This window comes from Mauremys reevesii, linkage group 5 (assembly GCF_016161935.1).
Source record: "Mauremys reevesii isolate NIE-2019 linkage group 5, ASM1616193v1, whole genome shotgun sequence".
Taxonomy (NCBI): domain Eukaryota; kingdom Metazoa; phylum Chordata; order Testudines; family Geoemydidae; genus Mauremys; species Mauremys reevesii.
Window position 1 is genome coordinate 25,718,165 of NC_052627.1, and position 21,879 is coordinate 25,740,043.

General features: G+C 40.9%; 1 protein-coding gene across 33 annotated transcripts in view; it reads left to right on the forward strand.

Moving 5' to 3' along the window:
* BMPR1B (bone morphogenetic protein receptor type 1B) overlaps positions 1-21,879 on the forward strand; it is a 384,295-nt gene that overhangs the window by 126,118 nt on the left and 236,298 nt on the right. For 30 of the 33 annotated variants that reach the window (XM_039540892.1, XM_039540897.1, XM_039540895.1 and 27 more), the window contains one exon: positions 19,618-19,698. The gene's annotated coding sequence lies outside the window, so the exon portion shown is untranslated. Of the gene's footprint in view, positions 1-5,285; positions 5,416-19,617; positions 19,699-21,879 lie in introns of all 33 variants that reach the window. The other 3 variants (XM_039540873.1, XM_039540885.1, XM_039540875.1) reach the window with 2 other exon arrangements.

A 21,879-nucleotide genomic window follows, 5' to 3' on the forward strand; every position in this document is an offset into this window, starting at 1 on the left:
TTCCTGTTTTGTGTGTCTGTATCTCTGGGAATAATATATTATATGTGTGCACCCAGTGATGAGCTGCCAAAATCTTAACAACCGGTTCCCTACCAGGTCTTCGGCGGCACTTCGGTGGTGGGTCCTTCACTCGCTCCGGGTCTTCAGCAGCACTGAAGGACCCATTGCTGAAGTGAAGACCTGGAGCGCCACCCAGTGAGTACAAGCCCCACGTGGGTTTTTTTATGTGTTTTTTTTTTTTTAGTCATCCCTGCTGGGTCCCTGTCGAAATCAGGCCCCACACTTCCTAAAACCAGCCCTGCACATTGAGGTTGCAAAATTGTATCGGGGGCTGGGTAGGGAAGGCTGTGCCTCCCAAAACAGCCTGTCCTCCTCCCATCCGACCCCCACCCATATCCTGCCCCTGACTGCCCCCCTCAGAACCCGCAACCCATCAACCCCCCCCGCTCCTTCTCCCCTGATCACCCTCCTGAGAGCCCCCACCCAAACTGCCCCCCAGGATTTCACCCCCTACCCAACTCGCCCCACTCCCTGTCCCCTGACTGCCCTGACCCCATCCACCACCACCCTGACAGACCCCCAGAACTCCCACACCTACCCACTCCCCCCTGTTCCCCATCCCCTGACCGCCCCAGAACCTCCACCCCCTCCAACTGTTCCCTGCCCCTTATCCAACCCCTCCTTCTAGCCCCAGCCTGGCCCCCCTTACCAGGCTTCTCAGGGCAGCGTGCAAGGATGCCGCGCGGCCCTCTGGAGCTCACAGCCCCCCCCCCACTTACCTTGCTGCTCAAAGCGGCAGGAGCTGCCCAGAGCGGCATACCCAGTATTTTTGGCAGCACCCATGTGTTATTAATGCCATCAGGTAGTGGAAAGTGTATTAGTCTTACACTGGAATATATTTTGCTATTGCGTGAGAGAGAAAAATGTCCTGGTGCAGGTGGTGATCTTGTGGAAGCAGTGCAACAGAGAGATCTGCTCTGTTCAGATCGTGGCTGACAGAAGTACTTATTCTATACAGCAAAAGCTGGGCACAGGCTAGCCTACCTGAGCTTGATTGAATCCACCTAGTGTGGGTAACAATAGCGAAGGAAGTAAAGCACAGGCTTCAACAAGCCTGGCATGCATCCTGGGTACATACTTCACTCACTAGCCCACTCTGAAGCCTGGGCTGTGCTGTCATTACTGCTATTGTTACCTGCGGGGGCTGGATTCAAACTAGCTCAGGTAGGCTAGCCTGTGCCCAGCTTTTGCTGTGTAGACATACCTGTATATGGACATACATAATCATACACAGTAGGCAATGCTAGCTCAACAAACCTATGGATTTGTGATAAAGTTGGAATGTTTTTTTATTTATGGAGCCAATTCATTTGACTGTAACCCTTCTCAATCTTCATGGGGTTGTGAACCCAGGTTCATTAGTTCAGGTGGGAAAAACAGTTCTGTTCCTGATGCTTTCCCTTTCCCTCTCAAACCATTCCCATGATTATTCCCTGTGCTGCTGTTCATAAAATCTTGTGGGTTCTGTTTCTGATCAATCTCTTCTCAGTCCTGCCATTCCTCCCAGCATATCCTGCTAACTGGCCTTCCTCTTTTTTGCTGACCTTCTCCGCTTGAGTCTTCATCCTTATCCTCTAACCCAGTCTTCCTTGATACTCCTTTCCTAGCTGTATTCCCAACCATTGAGTACATCAGGAGATAAGTTAACTTTACTTCCACAGTTGAATTACTTGCAAAGGCGATCCAATTTACTTGGGACATACTGGCACTTGTTTAACATATGATTACATTATGTCTTGCCTAAGAGCAATTGCACTTATTTTAATTTTTCTTTAATGAAATTTTTTAGTGTCTCAGGGTTGGTTTGTTTTGTGGTAGTTGTTCTCTGGCTTTATATCAGACGATCAGTACCAGTGCTAACTTATTTAAGAAAGATAATTTTATTGGTTTCATGTTGTACTGTACATAATATTATACTTCGTTACTGATCGGATGAAAACAGCAATTCAACCCGTCCACAACAGTTCAAGATAATTTAACATGGGAAGGTGAAGGATTGTTTGCTTTTATTTTTCTCTACCTCTTTTTACTTTTTATTAACATTTTTGTATAAAAGTGAATATGCTGCTATCAGCCCTGAATCCCAACTCCTTTAACTTATAACAGTTTCTTTTACATCATCTTTTATAGATTCGTAGAACTTAGAGGGCAGAAGGGATCTAATGAGATATAATCTCACCTTATGAATATCCCAGGCTTTTAAATCTCACCCAGTTACCCTACGACTGAGCCTAGTAACTTGTGTTTGGCTAAAGCATAACTTGTATTTAGCTTTAGCATGTATTTCAGAAAGGTACCCAGTCTTTGAAGATGTTAAGAGGTGGAGAATCAACCACTTGCCTTTGTAGTTTGTTCCAGTCGTTAGTCGCCCTCACTGTTGAAAAAAAGAAAAAAGTGCCCTAATTCTCATTTGCCTGGCTTCAGCTTCCAGCCAAGTGGTTTTATTCTTATCTCACCTAATTAAGTCAACTCTAATTTGTCTTTTTGATAAACTAAACAGATTGACTTCTTTCAGTTTCTCCCTGTAAAGTATTTTCTCCAGCCCTCAGATCTTTTTTTGTGTTACTTTTCTTTTCTGCACCCTTGCTACTTTTTCAACATATTTTTTAAAACATGGACATCAGCACTGAATGCAGAGTTCTGAAATAAGTCTCACCACAGCCATAGACAGAGGTCTCCTTTATCACCTTCTTAATCCTACTCTTTAGTTTATTTGCCCAAGGATTGTGTTAGCCCTTTTAGTTACAGCATTGCACTGGGAGCTCATGTGGAGTTGCTTGTCTGCTATGACGCCTCCATCTTTTTCAGAGTCACTGCTTACCAGAGTACAGTCCCCAGTTCTGTATATATGGCTGACATGCCTTGTTTCTAAATGTCTAACTTTTCATTTGGCTGTATTGTTAGTTTGGTAAGCTGGACCCATTCAGTCTGGATTGCTCTGTATGACTGTCCTGTCCTCCTCATTACTTACCACTCCTCCAATCTTTGTGTCATTCACAAATATCAGCAGTGATTTTATATTTACTTCCTGACGATTAATTAAAATGTTAATTAGCATTGAGCCCAATATCGAACTCTGTGGAGCTCCACGAGAAACAGCAGCATTTGGTAATAATTCCTCACTGATAACTACTACTTGACATCTGTCACTTAGCCAGTTCTTAATCCATTTAATGTGTGCTTTATTGATATGGTCTAGTGCTATTTTTAATCAGAATGTCATGAGGTACTAAATCAAGCACCTTACAAAAGTGTATTACATCTATGCAGTTATCTTTGTCATCCGAACTTGTAAGCTTGTAATAGAATGACATCAGGTTTGCTTGACAAGACCTGTTTTCCATCCCACCATGTTGACTGGCATTAATTATATTTCGATTCTTTAATTTCTTTATTAATTGAATCCCATATTGGCTTTTCCATTATTTTGTCTCGGAGAGTTGTCAGGGTAAATGACTTGTAATTACCCAAATTGAAGCCTTCCAAATCGATACCTTTTTTTTCACACATTACAGGTAGGTGCGTCAGAAGTAATTCAAACTGTTTTGATTTGGTGGTCTTCTGCAGACAGTCACCAGTACCACCTCCTCAGCTTTGTTAGTTAGTACATTGTTCCATAGATACATATACACAAGATTCGGTGGTTCAGAGTTACTAATAACTCTAGCAGGTAAGTGTCTTTAATGAAGAGAGCCACCCCCAGCCTCTTAATCACGTTATCCTTCCTAAACAGGTTATAACCAGAGATTTTAAGATTCTAACCATGGGAATCATTTGACAAGGTGTCAGCAGTGCCAAGTAACTTATGGGACTAAAAATTAAACATTAGCAACATGCAGCATTACCAGAGGCTATAATATGGCTAATTTTTTTTAAAACAGGCATTCCTCCAGATGTTAAGCAGCAGTTTCCCCCCCCCCCCCAATATGATCTGTTCTCAATACCAAAGTCCAAATCCAGTGGTGATTATACAATGGTGTGCTGATAAATAGTATATTGATTGCAGACTGGTCATAAATTAGGTGGCAAAGTTGTACAGTAACTCCTCACTTAAAGTTGGCCTGGTTAACGTTGTTTCATTGTTACGTTGCCGATCAATTAGAGAACATGCTTGTTTAAAGTTGTGCAATGCTCCCTTATAACATTGGTTTTTAAAACAGGCATTCCTCCAGATGTTAAGCAGCAGCTATGAATGTTAAGTCTATGTTTAAGTTACACTATTATCTGTAAACCCCCTAAAGAACGCTTTTTCCTAGTGTCTGACGTATACCTCTATTTGTCACCACTGAATTTGACCCACTAATTGTAATATGCAAATGTTTTAAACCTCTTAATCTTATTAATATTCTGTTTTCAAAGATTAGCACTGTTGATGTAATTTAACATCTGATTATCTGTGCAAGCATGCACTATTCTACATGACAGCAGTGAGTGCATCTATGGAGTTACAGTTCCCATAGCATTGTTAACTTGGCCACAAAAGGCATATGAATAATTTTACATGGTAGCTTGTTGCTAAGTCTACGTTTTTTTCAGCTTCAGTCCTCTATGCTTCTGCCAGTCACCAAATTTCCTTACGTACCTCACTGATGGTAGCAAACATTTTGGCAGTGCCTTTGGGGGACAGACAGTTTTTGCCTTTGGCTTTGTTTTCACTGCAGAGTTTAAGTTATCATCCATCAAGCAAAATCATCTCAAGTAAACTGAGCTCGAGTGAGAGCAGCAACACTGCAAAATAACACTTACGCTTTACAGAGTGATTGTGTTTGCGGCTGATGAGTTGTGCTACCTCAAGCTTTAGCGTGTACACTGTGATGGGCCAGCCAACTGGAGTTAAAATTACCACAAGGGTTTTTGTGAGTGGATGGATCTCGAGTTAACTCTGCAATGAAGACAAGTCCTTAGTCCTTTTACTGAGTGCGCCTTCTGTCAGAGGTCATGAGTTCATTTTCCTTCTTTCCAAGAAGGGACTTCCTGGAAGTATGCCAAAATGATATCAGACCCAAATATCTCTAAACAATTTAAACAGTTGGTGAGGGGTATGAGAGTGTCATAGGAAATCAAATGGAAAATGGTATAAAATCTGTCCTGTCTTGCACTAGATAACAGTTTAGCTAGAGAAGGCACCGTTCTTACAAAAATGAGAAATTATAAAAGAAAAAATGAATGTTCACATCTTAAGGCTTACTGTTTGTTATTATCTCATAGCCTTTTTGTCCTTCCAGCACCATAGCTTGTGAATCCTGTGTTCCTTGGCACGAAATCTGCTTGGTGTCAGAAAACCACCACCCCCTCTCTGGACTTCCTGCTCCTGATGTGTTTTAAGGGAGTCTTTGAAGTAGGGTATATTAGCATGTAAGCTCTGGAGTTCTTAGTTTGTATTCATGTCAGGATAAAGAACGTTTGTTCAGGTGTCCTGTTTTAGGAAACAAATTTATCTCTGTCTTGTCTCAATACAGTAATCATTGTACTGCATACTGATAATTGTACACCACCTTTTTGAGACATGGAATTATTTTACTAATTTCCTTTCCTCAAACCAGGAAATTCAGATGCTCCTTTGATCTTGCCTACATCTTGATCAGATTGCAAGTGTTCTTCATTTGCATGTTAATGGTTCTCTCTCCCTGGGAGTTTCACTCTGTGCCCCTGAAATTATAGGCAGTAGATCAGTCATCTTTCAGTCATCACCATAAAGTTGCAGTCACGGTTTTTTACTAATTCCAGTACCACGACAAGCATGATTTCTTGATGGACAGTATCCAATAAGTCCCATTATCCTAGAAAGCAGAACCATTTATAGGGTGAAATCCTTCCCTCACTCAAGTCGAAGATGTTTTGCCTTAGACTTTGGTGGGATCAGTATTTGGCCCTTAGTGACTTAGAATGTAATATAGTACAGTATATACGACGTTAATAGGGTAACTTCATATTGTTTCAGTATAACTTGTAAATTGCAGTTCTGGCTAGAGTTAACTTGGGACTTAGAGTAATGTGGCTCTGTGGGGATTAATGTAGGATTTTTCAGTGAATTATAGCAGTAGTGGATACTAGTTACTTTTGCTGTGGAGTTGCAGACTTTCAGTAGGGAAAAGGGTCTGTTTAGAAGAATCTCTTCCCTTTGCTGGAAATATAAACCGTCTATTCTGTCATAAAGAAGTGATTAACCATTTTATAAAAACAAAACTTTTGTTTGTGTGAAAAGGCAATTTTTGTTTCTGTGTGATAGAAAACTAGGAGATGCATTGGGATTGACATATAGCAAGCAACAAGGAAAGGTGAATGTAATAATTTCCTTCTTTTGTGGATCCATATTGTTTCTGGTTTTGAACCAGGCGATCCCCTAGTGACCATATTATTTCTTGTCTTTTAAAGTAGAGATAAGTATAGTTACTGTAAATAGATACTGAAATGACTTTAAGATATGCTTTCTGGTCCTCCAGGATTGATATTATTTTCAGTTATAAAAAATGACCTATAGTACTAAAATGGCATAACTTATAATTGAAAAGGTGTCATTCATCTAAATATTGACTTTGTATTTATTGCTTGTTATACAACCATGCAAATTAAAGCTGGGAATCAACAGTTGGGTCATTGGTTTCATCCCCATAGTCCCTGTGAACCAGGGACTATGTCTTCCCCAGTGTTTCGAAATTATCTATGAGACTGTAGATGCTACTACATTGTAGATAATAATAGTTAATAGAAAGTTATATAGCTTTTGCTTATGAGAAAAAGGTGCTTACATTAGAAATTAATGGAAAAGAGAAGGGCAAATGTAATCAAATCCATTGTCTGGTCTGGGTTTCCTTATTGCTAATTATATTTGATTTTTTCCCTTCAAGAGTAATTTATTAAGAGAGGGTTGAGAAGTTGAGTACCGAGGGATAGTCATTGCTTCCCTATTAGATTTGTTTTGCCTCTCTTGCATGTAGTCTAGGAAATTCATCCCAGACACATCATCTTACTGATGTGTTTTTATATGCCATTGCTCCATACACCTGCTGCTGCCTGCCAGCCTGTTGCACTTTCTGTAGCAATGCCTCTTTAGTATTCGAAAGAGGTCTTTTGAAAATACATACTTTAAAAGCGAAAGGAGCATCAGAGGAGACGAGAGTGATGATGTTATCTTTTAAAGTTATACTTACGTTGCCTCCTCTGCTCTAGGGGGAGCAATGGGAGGGGGGAGGAAATTCTTCTATTGACACAATATGTCATTGTTTGAGTTGTGACTGCTTAAATTTTAATTCTTTTACCAAATATGGCAATACACAAAACGTTTTAACTTGTTTTAGAGCTACTAACAATTCTGTTTTCTTGAGCTGGTTTTTGTACATTGTTGGCAAACTGTATTATATATTCTACTGGCATGCAAAGCTTCTCAAACTTTTTGTCCCAGTAGAGGTGCACTGTTTCTATTAAAGAGTTTTATGGGGCTCCCCACACAGCCTACCATACTGGCTCTTAAAAATGGCTTTGAATACAATGCCAGGGCCGCCACGATAACAAATTTATGGGCTCCCTGCAGCCTGTGAGCCCCTTGGTTGGGTAGTCCTTTTCTAGTGGTGTCTGAGTGAGGGATTTTCCAATTAAAATGATGAAATATTTGTTTTGTCTGGTTAAATTAAATATAGCCTACTTGCTGAATAAAACATGAAGCATTACAGAGCTTCATACATTCTTATTCTAAAAACATGCGCAAAGAAAAACTGGGAATAATCTGATGCTAAAATCTGAAAGCTATCTGCATTTTACTGTTTACTGCCTGAATAAAGATTTCTAGATTTGGCCCCTGAAACAGAAACTGAAATTTCAAGTACTGCTTCATTAAGATAGGTCCTGTTGCTTCCAGACTCTTCAGTATATATTATTGTTCCTGAAGTGGATAAAACTTCATGAACCTAAATATTTTGTAATGCAATCTTACAGATTTAAGAGAACTCATCAGTGTCCCTGAACATTTAGTTCTGAAATAGTGTGCTCAGAACACTTGCTTCGTTATGTTTAAAAAGCTGAAGTAACAGCAACAACAACCGAAAAGCTCTGTAGCAGGACATGAGTAGAAAGCTGCCTTCTCTCCCCCTCCCACTTTTTGTCAGAGCCCTGGAGTTGTTGCTTTTGGTACTGGCAAAGCCTCTTCTTGGCATACTCAACTTCTCTGTCCCCTAGGGTTGGGAACAGGATGTTTTTGAGATGGAAAGTGATACCTGACAGCATTTTTGTGAATCTAGCTCAGGGGTAGTCAATAGGCAGACCGTGGGCCAAATCCGGACCGCAAGACGCTTTTGACCGGACCCCCACATCTTTCTATTTACCTATAATTATTATTATATATTTTTAGTATTTTCTCTGGTTTCTGGACCTTGACTGTACCTTGAACAAACAATTTGGACCTTGACCAGGATAAAAATTGACTAGCGGCCTAGCTCTTTCTGGGTTAGAAGTAACACAAAGCCTACTGGATGAGGCATAACAAGTCTTACAGTGAAGTCCGTAGCAGCATAAGATGCCATGTAGTGGATGTCATGTTCAAGTGACCAAAACTATAGAGTGCAAATTACAAATTGGAGTAGCCTTAGTGATAACTTTACAAAGTTGTTGTTTTTTTAAAAAAACTTTGGAGCAAGAGAACTAGAATTTGTTCTTGTAGACCATTGCTGGAGCTGTCTGTCAAACTTGTTCAGGTTTGGCAGCCCAGATCATTCTGCAAAGTTTGACAGTAGATTCTTTGTTGACTATCTGAAACAAAGATGTGGGGAAAACGTATTGCACTGTTGAGTTGTATTACTGTATATATAAATATAATTGAAGAGTAACTGTCTCCCAAGGTAAATGGTATTCCTTCTAATGGTCTAAACATTATAGGGTGTTTTTAAATTGATATTTTTTCTTTCATTTTTGTTTTCCTATGTAATTGTAGTTGACTTTTGATATGAAGCAATGATTATTATATGTACCAATTTCCAATATGTATTTTATTCATCTAAAACCACACAAACAATTTAAAAAAATTCTCAGACCATTCCCTGGTGTGATATTCACCCGGTTGAATCCTTGCTGAACAGTTAGGGCTTTGTTGCACACTTCCATGGGAAAACCAACAGCAGGGGAAAATGTAAGTAAACTCCACCTGGAGTTTCTGATACATCATTCTTTCCAGGAGTTGTAGAGGGGGCAGGACAGGGCACTTGGTTTTGTAACTACTCAGATGCCCTGAGATCTATGGGGAAAATCTTAAATTAATAACCTAAAATGGAAGATTCTAATTACATGTGGGATTAATTCATTTGTTAAAATTGATTAAAGAAATCAAAGCTGTGCATAATTTAGGCTCAGGCCCATCACATACTTACTCATTTGCATACACTAATTTATGGGCTGGATTCTGAACCCCTTGCTGCCATTGGTGAGCAGTTTCTCATACACACAACTGTGGTGAAATGAATGGGACCTTTTGTGTCAGTAGCTGTTCATCAGTGGTTGGTATAGGTGGTTATCCAATATCTGGGGCGTTGGAGGTTGTTTCTGTTAGAAGAAGTAGTTGATAATATAGTCCAGAGTTTATTTGATGCAATCCTGTGTACAAAGAATATACACAAAGTCCTGTTCCGCTGAAGAGAGTAACATCAAACAGGAATCAATTTCCTTGCTCACAATTCCAAGCCTGTCTTTCCACACAGTACTCTACCCAAAAAGCTCTCTGTCTCTCTCTCTCCCCCTTAGCTTTCGCTCAGGGCCACACTTCAAGTGCATCTCTTGCTGTCTCTTGGCTTTTCTGCTGCTCTCACTGTCTTCTGTCTTGGTCCTTTTTTACCTACATACAAGCAGCTGCAAATCAAATCAGGAGAAGGGTTTGTTGAGCACTGGACTGAGACTCAGGAGATATGGGTTCTATTCCTGGCTCTGAAGCTGGTCTACTGGGTGACCTTGGGCAAGTCACTTCGCCTCTTTGTGCCTTGGTTTCCCAATCTGTAAAATGGGGTTAATAGTAGTGACCATTTGTAAAATGTTTTGAGCTCTACTGATGAAAAGCACAGTGTAAGAGCTAAGTAGTAGTATCATTAATTGTTATTTATTAAAGAACTCATATATAAAGTTATGCATTTATAATTGACACCAATTGATGCAAGCACTATTACATCTGATTTCTCGCGGGTTTTTTTATATGCAGTCTGCAGACAAAGATGAGAGTAGGGGTCTGAGTCTGTGCTCACAGCAAAAAACAAAAAACAAGAGGACCGCTACAACTCCCAGTAGAGGTGATTCGGTTATGGTGGGATAAAATCAGTGTGAGATCAGAATCTGTGCGAATGAACTTTTCTTGATAACAAAACAATTGCATTTTATTTTTATTGAAGTATAGAAAGCTTAAAGGGAGACCAGCTCCCAGTCTGATTTCTAACTCTCCTGGCTCTTCTGTTAGAACCTACTCCTGTACTGTCAGTATGCCAAGTTAGGGTCAGGAGAAATTTGTTCTCCCTTCACATATTTCTTTAGTTAGGGAACTTGAAAATGTTACTTCTTAGTCATATACAGCATAAAACTACTTGGCTATATTTGGCTGGCGATGTCACATAGAAGGAAATTTGACACTTCAGGCTGAGAAACTCCTTTGATTTGTGAACAGTACTTCTGCTAGTGGGAAAATGTGCAATCTGTTGTCTGTGTTTATAAATATACTGTACGTTCCCACACTTTCCCTCAAACACTAGAAGAGAGCTTTCTGTTGTTAAAAGCAGCCTAAGCCAACAGTTATCACAGAAGGTTATCTGCGATGCCCTGATTTCCCCTAGGCCTAGAATAGGAAATAACTGTAGTTATCTTATGGTGTATTTTGGCAAAAGGTAATAGTGAATACTATAACTTTATTATCATTGAGGTGTAGTCACAGGATACATGTAATGGCACTTGCACTTTCCTGATGTTGCTGGGTAAAAATAACCATGGATAGTTGAGAACTGGCATCGGGGACTAGAAAACTTGTCTCCTTCGAGATTTTGTAGATTTAAAGTTTAGTAGTTCATGCCAAAAAAAAAAAAAAAAGCAGCCTGCTGTTTACAAATAGAATTAATAATTTTTCTTAAGTGTCTTTTATGAAGATTTTGATACACATATGACACTGTAAAGGAAGCAAGGCTCTTAGCTCCTACGCGGGTGCTAAGACGTAAGAGGGATCCTCAAACCACGACGTATGGAGCTAGCAAACTTTACTTCAGATCTGCACGTGTATTCTGGATGCGAATGAGGGATTGATACAGCTTCTGACTGGCTAACTTAGCCAATGACCAAATGCTACTCAGAGCAGTGGCGCAATGTTATATCCTTACAGAACAAGTAGCTCCTAGAGCATCCCTACTTGGCTGAGATGATGGTTTCAGTGCCTTGTTGTTGAGGCACTACCCAGGGACTTAGAACTGGGTTCAGTTCTGGGGTATACAGATTTCCTGTGTGAGTGACCTTAGGCAAGGCACTTAATGTCCCTCTGTCTCAGTTCCCCATTTCTAAAATAAAATGGAGTATTGTACTACTTCCAGTCTCCCATCCTTTGTTTGTATTGTCTACTTAGAGTGCAAGTTTTTCGGGTTAGGGCCTGTCTCTTATTATGTGCACGTACTAGTACCTATCACAGTGGAACCCCAGTCTCTGAAGTTGGGGCCTTTAACTGCCACTAAATACAAATAATTATCAAGTATCAAAATTTCACTTGTTTACATGCAGATTTGACCCACGTTAAAACTGTAGTGCAGTCTAGTAAACAGAGCATTATGACAACAATGATTTTAACAAACAAGAGCATAGAGACTGGCTCCAAGTGAATAATTCACAGTTTGTCTGAAGTTAGCTTCTTTGGCTGGCTGCAGAATAACCTTAATCAGATTGCAGTTTTCTCAAATTTGTTATTTGAAATATTTCTACTTCTTTCTACTCTGATTGTTATTCAAGTCATTGTAGGAGAGTATTTGATGTCTCTCTTAAAGATGTTTTGTTTGGTAGTGAATGGTCTGAAGTCATATGATTTATTCTTTTTGGTTTGCTGAGTGCACAACTTCCAATATTAATTTAAAAAAATATTTTTGTACATATTCTTGGATAAGCAGTTTTGAAATTTGCCTCCCTTGAACATTTATGTTAGTAAAAGTCAACAACATGAATATTAGCAGAAGCAAACACAGAAGAGATGTGAGCGTGGGCAAAGCATTTAAAAATGTTCGTGAATAGTGACAATTTAGTCCCCCATTATATATATTTAACTCAAGCAAGTAAAGCTTGGCACTAACAGTGTCAACAAATTGAAACTATCACCTTTTTTTAGGCTTAGTTTCCTTTTATCTGCACCTTTACAGTATTCTGAGCAGGAACATGTTTAATGCATGAGTTTAATGTCAAAAGAAAGTGTTTGAAAGTGAGAAAACTAATCAGAATTTGAACTCCTTTCTCCCAGTTTCCCCATACTGAGCTGTTAATGCACCTGAATGCAGACCAGGAAGTACCATCTCTGGAAATGAGACTCGGCGAATAGTTTAATTCTAAATTCCCATGTAATCCTTGCACTCCTTGCCACCAAGATAGTGCCATTTGGGATAGCCGGTTCTGTGATGTGGATACTCCCCACTAAGAACTGAACTGAAACCACCAACTCATCTCACATATATCAACAAATAGCCATTAGATGATTATGCCTGTAAGTCACTATGAAACTGGCTTGGATTTCAAGTGGTGACATAGAGTAGAAAGTCTCTGAATCCCACTACTAATCTCTTGAGCCACGGAGTTGGCAAAATAGTTTGTTCTGTTGTGGTCAGTTCAGGATTTTATACCTCAGAGTTGTAGGAATGTCATTTAAAAATGGTAGTGGCTATACTTCTAGCTGCCATTTTGAATGCAAGCTTGAAAAATGTGACATTGTAATGTAATTTGAGTACCTTGTTTCAGTTCATTTTAGATAGGGTCCGCACTTCAAGAAGCACATACATCATACTGTAATTTTCATCATTATTAGCAGGCTCTGCAGTCACGCTGAGAATTAAAAAGGCACGGGGAAAGAACGGGTTCCTCACCCCCAGATGTGAGCAGTGTTGAGGTACACATGTGGGGCAATGTCTCTGCGACTGCCTCTGTTGTACTTGTCCTTGGAAAAAATATAGGACCATAGTCTGTGGGGCTACCAATCCTACATCTTTCCCTAATGCTAAATGAAATAGAATGCACCTATCTTCACCACTGTATGCCTCACGATGGGGCCTCCTTTTTTAAAGAAATGACACAGTGTTTACCATTTTAATTTTTCTTTGTTCTTAAGATTAAAAAAGCCACAAATATAAAAATTGACCTCCACTCTGTTTAAATTTAGATGTTAAAAATTAACATCTTCAGCATCAGTGCTCTTCACCCATGTATTTCTTCTCACAATTTTGTATCATTCATGACTTCTCAGCACAGCGTTTGTCTGCCAAAAATCATGTCTCTTGTGTGTATGGATGATTGTGTATGCAAAATAGCTTGTGAAAAATGTACAGGGAGGTTTAAGTCTCCTTCCAAAATTTAGCCCAATAAGTTAAGTCAAAAGCAAAAAGCTAGTTGGAAAACAGTCTCATTCATGGTCTTGAGAGGTCTCCTTCTACTTTTAAAATATTACAATATAACAATCTGCCATGGTATTATCTCACTGAAAATGAAGGCAAATATCTTCCTGAAGGAAAGGTAGATAATTGTTTTGTTATATACTAACATTCTAGGATTGTGCTTTATTAAATATAGCTATCATTTTTTCCTTAAAACGTGCTTTTGGTCCACCCTAGGGTAGCTAATTGATGTGGGCATATGTGATTTTTCAAAGTTGTATACTTTTTGTAGTGGACACCTATACATATTTGTATTAATCTACCACATCTTACCCAGCAAATTCACCTCTACACCGATATAATGCAACCCGATCCAACACAAATTTGTATATAACGCAGTAAAGCAGCGCTACGGGGGGACAGGGCTGTGCACTCCGGCAGATCAGAGCAAGTTCAATATAACGCGGTTTCACCTATAACGCGGTAAGATTTTTTGGCTCCCGAGGACAGCGTTCTATAGGGGTAGAGGTGTAATTATAAATCCAAATTTATAGGAGTGCGTATTTCTCCTTAAAGTATGTTAGGGTGAATAATTACCTTTTGTTGCCTTGTTTAAGTCTTGTTATCTTTTTATTCCTATTTCTTGAGGTCATCTAGTGAAGAGGGTAAAGATAACTGACTGGAGGTGGGATCCTGCTTGATTTTGATCTGAGAAGTTATTTCTGCCTTCAGCTCGACTAGAGCTTTGTAGTAATTATTTTCCATAATTTCCAGGAGAAAATGCCAGCATAATTATAGTTAGAACTTGGTTGCTGAAGGTGCTAACCTGAATTGTAATGCCAAGATATAACTGGTGTTTTAATAGCCTAATTAATTTGTCTCATGAACGGCAGGGCTGGGAATTACTTAGGGTGTACAGCACTATTGACTTATGAAAATAAAGGAAATGGGAAGGAAAAGAGAAAATACATTAATTGTTTAGTGGACGTAAGCCAGATCTACACTAGAAAAGATTTGTTGGTATAGCTAACCTGGCAAACCTTCCTAGTATAGATTCATCTTGCCAAAAAGTGCTATTGCCAGTGTAGTTTATATCAGTTCCCTGAGCAAAATAAGCTATACTGCCAAAAGTACTTTTTAGGTCTGTATAAATGTGTCTACAATAGGGCTTTTACCTGTATAGAAATGTAACAAAATCACCCTGCTAACTGATAATACTATAGTGGCAAAAGTGTCTAGGGTACACCTGGCCTTAATGTACTAGACAACTATTTTGTAAAGTAGGGGTGGGCAAACTATGGCCTGGGGGCCGCATTTAGCCCTTCAGACATTTTAATCAGGCCCTCAAGCTCCTGCCAGGGAGCAGGTTCCGGGGCTTACCCCGCTCCAGTGCTCCAACCAAGGAGCAGGGTCAGGGTCTTGTCCTGTTCTGCGCGTGCTGTGGCTCTGCATGGCTCCCACAGCTCCCATTGGCTGGCAATCATGGCCAATGGGAGCTGCAGGGGCGGCGCCTGCAGATGGGGCCACATCTCCATGTAGGAGCCAGAAGAGGGACATGCTGCTGCTTCCGGTAGCTGCTTGAGATAAGCGCCGCCTGGAGCCTGCACCCTTCACCCCTTCCTGCACCCCAACCCTCTGCCCCAGCCCTAATCCCCGTCCCGCCCTCCAAACCCCTCGGTCCCAGCCTCCTCCTGCATCCCAGAGCCTGCACCCCCAGCTGGAGCCCTCATCCTCTCACCTGCACTCCAACCCTCTGCCCCAGCCCAGAGCCTCCTCCCATACCCTGAACTCCTCATTTCTTGCCCCATCCCAGAGCCCAACCCCCAATTTCATGAGCATTCATGACTCACCATACAATTTCCATACCCAGATGTGGCTCTCAGGCCACAACGTTTGCCCACCCCTGTTGTAAAGATCAGGGCCGGCTCCAGGCACCAGCTGACCAAGCACGTGCTTGGGGCGGCACCTTGGGGCAGGGCGGAGCTCGGGTTTTTTTGTTGTTGTTGTTTTTTTTTTTTTGATTCCTCAGGGCAGCGCTGGAGGGGTTTTTTTTGTTTCTGCGGCACGGCGCTCGGGGGGGCGCTTCGGGCAGGGCGGCGCTTGGGCGGTGCGGGGCGCTCGGGGGGGCAGGGGCTTGGCGCGTCACTCGAAGGCGGGCGGGGGCTTGGTGCGGTGCTCGGGGCGGGAGCTTGGCGTGGCGCTCGGGGGGGCGGGGGTTAGAGCAGTGCGGAGCTTGGAGGGGGGCGGGGGCTTGGAGTGGGGCTCAGAGGGGGGGCAGGGGCTTAGAGCAGCATGGTGCTCAGGGGGCGGGGGCTTGGCACGGTGCAGCGCAGCGCTCGGAGGGGGCGGGGCTTCAGGTGGCGTGACGCTTGGGGGCGGGGCTTCGGCGGCGCTGGTGGGGCGGGGTGGCGCTCTTCTTTTTTGCTTGGGGCAGCAAAAAAGTTAGAGCTGGCCCTGGTAAAGATTCATCTTCAGAAATCAATATTGACTGTTTTGTTCTTATGTTACTGTATTTTAAATATTACTTTCTTGAATAAGATTTGAATTTGTTTTAGAGGTTTAGCAGCCCTCTATCTGCAAAGAGGACACTTTCATCACAGATTGTAGTCATGCCACTACTAGACACTCAACAGGCCAACAAAAATTGTGGGTCTTGGAGAAAAGAAATGGTGGACTATTAACTTTGGCCTTCCATTGTGATTGCTGCTCTGCACTGAGATAAGCCATTAAAACTGGGCTTCACTAACATACAATCATACTGCAGGAAAGAAGTGTCATCTTAGATGGATGACTCTTTTCTTTGACATTTGTATTGCAGTTACATCTACAGTTCTTCCTGACCCTTCCCCCCCAAAATCAAATCTTATCAGTAAGAAATATAACATAAGAAGAAGGCCGTAAAGGGTAGACCAAAGGGTAATCTAAGTCCATCATCTAGCCCAGTCTCTGTCTACAACAGGTGGCCAATGCCAGGGAGTGAAGAGAACAGGCACAGTGATGATCTCTCTCCTCTCTCTCTCCATCATCTCTCATCATCAGAGGCTAGGAGACACAGATTCACCACACACCATTGGCTGCAGCCATTTATATTTATGGATTTAGCCACCATGAATTTATCCAGTCAGTCCCCTTTAATGTCTGTTATTCCCAACCTCCTCCTCCTCCTCAGAGAAGGAGAGTTGACTGACTGACTGAAGAAAGAGAAAGAACTTTTATTTTTTTTTTTTTTTTTTGCCTATTAATTTCATAATTTTTTTTGGACTAGTAGTGTTCTTGTATAGTAAATAAATATTTACTCCTTTTCCTTATCCACTTTCTCAATTATGATTTTATATACTCTATCATGTCCCCCTTCCTCTTCTCTTTCCAAACTGAAGAGTGCCTCTTTTTTAATCTTCTTCTCTATGGACCTCTCTAAACCCCTCTATTTTTTTTTTAGTTTCTTTGAACCTTTTCTTTGCTAGAATATCTTTTTTTTTTGAGGAGGGAGACACTGTACACAGTAGTATTGAGATGTGTAGCATCATGGATTTATATATAAGGGCAATAATATATTCTCAGTCTTATTCTCTATCCCCTTTTTAATTATTCCTAACATCCTGTTACACAGTTAAAACACATCTTGCAGTTTAAAAACTACTAGTACGTTTCTTAAAGATGCCTCAGTGTTAGGTCATCACTCACTTTGAACCCCATATAGATTGTCTGCTGCCATATTTTGTTATAACTGAAACTTTTAATTTTGCATCTACATTTTTTAATTAATTTGGTTTTGGATCTTATTGTTCAAAGCCACTTTGATTACCCCATCTGTCCTCCAACCCCCCCTCCCAAATAGTAAGTAAATATGTTGTGCTTCAAGCAGCTCCTGCCCTCTTCGAGCCCCCATACTCTGGGCCCAGTTGTTCCACTCTCTCCCTTAAGTAGATACCTCGTTGATTTCACCTGTATTATAGTGGGCCAGTAGCCTCACTATCATTAAAATTGTTACTAGCTTATTGTTTAATTATCGAGTGAGTCTTCAGGGGACTACTTACAGACTAAGGCCTTTATTCTGCAAACACTCTCACATGACTTCTTCAATGGGACTACTTACATGGCTAAAGTTGGGCACATGAAGTGTTTACAGGATCAAGCTCTAAGCTTCTACGCAACACTAATAGGGTGGAAGAACTGGGCTCTCAGATGGTGTAAGAGGCCTCATTATAGATGCATCTACTGTGAGTTTATTAGGTGTGGAATTGGGCTCTCGGGTTTCTCTCCCACCACTCCGGAGCAGGTATGTAGTGGTGCAGACTCACCTCTGCGGCGCCTCCTGCTGGTGACTTCTGGGAATTAGCTCATTCCAGCTCCAGAGCAGCCTCTGCAGGCCAGTGATCTGCCTGTTCTCTGGACCCGGTGCTCTGTTGTCTGGGGTGCTGCCCCCTGGCAGTAACCCTTTTCTCTCAGGTCTTCCCTCCCTGGGAAACCCCCCACCCACTACCCCATCTCACCTCAGTATAAGGCTACTGCCAGTCATTGTCTAGCCCCCACACCCAGGGGTAGAGTGTAGTATCAGCCTACTCATCACTGGCAAGGCTGAGTTTGGACCTGCTGCTTTTGCCTACCCCTGGGCTGCCCTCTGCAACCCCCAGTACCTGTTGGCCTTCTGCTAGGCCACAGCCTGGGCTTTCCAGGCTGGAGCGCCCCATCTCCTCTGCCTTTCCCCAGCCCTGCTCCACTCAGGTACCCTGTCTCTAGCTCCCTGCAGCCAAGCCCTTCTCCCTCTACAGGCAGAGGGAGACTGCTGAGCTCCTGGCTCCCAGCCTCTTTATACAGGCCAGCTGTGGCCTGATTGGGGCGTGGCCCAGCTGCAGCCACTTCCCAATCAGCCCAGCTTAGCAGCTCCCAGCCAATACCTTCCCCCAGGGCTGTTTTAAGCCCTTCAGGGCAGGAGTGGGGTAACCACCTTGCTACAAGGTATCATTTGGCCCCAAGTATTGTGTGTGTTACTTTCTTGTGTTTGGAACATGCACGTTTAAAAAAAAAGGAGCAGAATGGGTGATCCCACTTGTCTGGTAAGAGCAGTACTAAAACAAAACCATCATCACAATGTAAGAGTCTCAGTCAAGTCCTTTATGACTCCATAGGAGTCAAGTCAGCTAAAATGTCCATTAAGTAATGGTAAATTATCATTGAACGTCTGTCCAAATTTATTGTATACAAGAGCAGCACTAAATATATATTTTAAATAACAGTCAAGGAAACTGGCTGAAACACCTAGGAATATGTCCAGCATGACAAGTGAAGGATTAAACTCACAGCTTCCATTCTTAATAGGGGATTGCATAGTTAAATCACTACCTGGTACTTGAATTTGAAAGTCTGTTGATTGCAGTGTGATTATTGGCTTTTGTGTATTAATAAAATTGACACTGAAACGTAGCAAAACAAAATAATATTAGATTGTGAAATAATATTTAGGCTTCAGTCACCCTAATATTTAGGTTTCAGTGTTCAGTAAAATGTAAATCAGGTAAAAGGTTAAAGCAAGAAGGATTTTTTATTTTTCCTGCAAGACTCAGAAGTTGACAGCAACTTAGAATGCTTTTGCTCTCAATCCTACAGTTCTTACTCAAGTGACTAATTTTATTGATGGCGTTGTTTAGTTGTAAAAATACTATGGTTTAGGGTCAGCATGAGTTTAATTATTTAATTTATATAACTGCAACATGAGCCGTACAAGTAGAGAATGAAGGGCAATCGAAACATCTCCGTGTCTGAGCGTATATGTTGAAGGAGGGGAAAGGTACCTCTTATTAATATGTGCATTTCATGTTGTGTGATTCCTGCCAAACATTTACTGTTTGGCACAAGTATCCATAAAAGGCATGCTACGGCAAGATAATAGCTAAATGTTTAACTGTTAATTTTCTCATTAAAGTGTAATTTGATGCTGATGTTAAATGTACCGTATTATGTTGTCTTGATATATCTTTCTGCTCTATTGTAGGTCACCCAACGGGGAATGCTCTTGTTTTGTTTAAAGCATAGACCTGGCAAGAAGATTTCTTGAACATTGGGAATTCTGCAGGTAAGGGCTATATCCATTTAATTGAATCAGTCATTTCGTTTATATTAGGGACATAACTATTATTATTAAGCACCAGCATGAAGCAGACGCAGAAGAAGAATGGCAGTTCATGAGCTGTAGTAAAAAAAACTAAAGAAGAATAATTGAAAATATGCCACTTTGTAATGGAATGGAAATGTATTTTGAGTGGGGAAAGGTGGTTTCTGTTCGTATATGTGGGCTGCCACCGAAAACATGAAGGGTAGGATGTTGCGTTCAGATATAATAATAGGAACCAACTGAGAAGTTACACTTTTAAATCCTCAAAGTGTAAATATCAGTACTGTGGCTCTGCAATTAGCACAGAGAGCACCAGTAGCACCAGGCTTGACTTAATCTGGCTGTCGTTGCCCATTTTAGATTTTCAGACAAGAATGGGTGGCTCTACAATTTGTGTTCAGGAAACATTCTTCCTTCCCTTTGGGGGTATTGCTGAATCATAGCATTTGTACAGAACTAGGTTGTCATTCTTTGATCTTTCCCATTAGATAAACAAGCAGTAGCGCTGTACTGGAAAAAACAGCCGTTCTTTGTTTAAACAGTTAAAACCCTGAGTTGTGCAAAGGAGGAAGGATTCTGAGCTTTTTGGTGTGTTGGTCCCGTACTCACTGGAGATGCTGTTATAAACTCCTGTGATGACAGCTGGCACAGAAAGTAAAACTGAGTCTGATTGTTTTACACCAGCAATACTGACATTTTTCTATGCAGACAGGCACAATACCGATTACTAGCATACACTCTTCCGTGGCAAACAGCATGTGTGCAGTGACATATTTCACAATAGTTTACAGTATATGCTGTGATGGTTTATGAGATATGAACCCTAGGGTCTAGCATCTCAGGCAGATAAGCAGTTTCTGAGCTACTCTATCAACGGAACCTCTGTCATCTAATATGAGAGCTACACGCAAAGGGCCATAGGTTTCTTGCAACTAGAGAAATAACTGAAAATCTTCCATAGTGAAGTAATAATTCTTGACAGTATGATATTTTATGTTATTTGAGTGTGATAAAAAGTCAAAGCCTAAGATATAGAAATTATGTTGAGATTCTTACATTCTTGGAACTTTTCCTAGACCAATTTCACTGCTTCATTTGCGTTTGGTGTTAGAAAGTTTATAGGACTCTGGTGCTTTGTTACCTAGGCTCAGGTTTTGAAAAGGAAAAATTGGATGTCTATTAAGTTTAAAATAAAACTGTAACATTCTCTTATAAAAATAGCCATGTTGTTATTTAAATGTCGATGCAATGCTTGGAACTGTTTGAAGACGTAGGGCAGTTCCTGCCTTGAGAATCTTAGATTGTAAGTAAATAAAATATGTACAGACAGCGTTGTCTTAAGAGGGTGCTTTTCAGCTTTACACACTGTATTGAAATCTAATGTAAAAGACATTTTTGAGATCATTAAAATAGTAATTTATTTTCTCTTCTGTTTTCCAAACTCCATTATCTTCACATCTCTGCTAGGAAAACTCCCCCCCCCCCCAAGTTTCACACCTTCTAAAGGCAAAGTTTTGAAATAACTATAAACTATAAAACAAATTAAAATGCTGTTGATTTTGAATCTACAGTGTAAGAACCCAAACTCATTTGAAAAGTTTTCTACTTATAGACATTCCTGGATGCCACAAAACTGATAGCCAATGTTGGGCCTGGTTCTCTACTACTTTCCTCTTTATATATTCATTTACATCTGCACCAAGTGAGTGTGAAATGTTATTACCAATTTGGGTGGAGAATTCTGATTTGGTAGCATTTTACATAGGTGTAAATGACTACACAAGATGCAGACACTGGAGAATGAGTCCCACTGTGTTTTGCTGGGTTCTGGTAATGTAACAGGCAACTTGGCTATATTACTCGTTCCCATCTTTCTCTCTGTCAGTATACTAGCATCATTGTTGTTTCTAAATGTAATGTCTGAAGGGACCCATCTAACACCTATGTGCACAGAATGAGTAAACAAATGAGGGAGAGAAAGGGAGTGGTCACCTGACAATAAGCAATATGGTGTTGTCTCTGAAATTCACACTGCACAAATAGTAGATTTTTTGAAATTTGACTTACCATGAAATACTTAGGAGGAAACTTCCTCAAATTTACAGCTCTGTTTTTAATCTAAAGAAGCATTTATTTTTATGT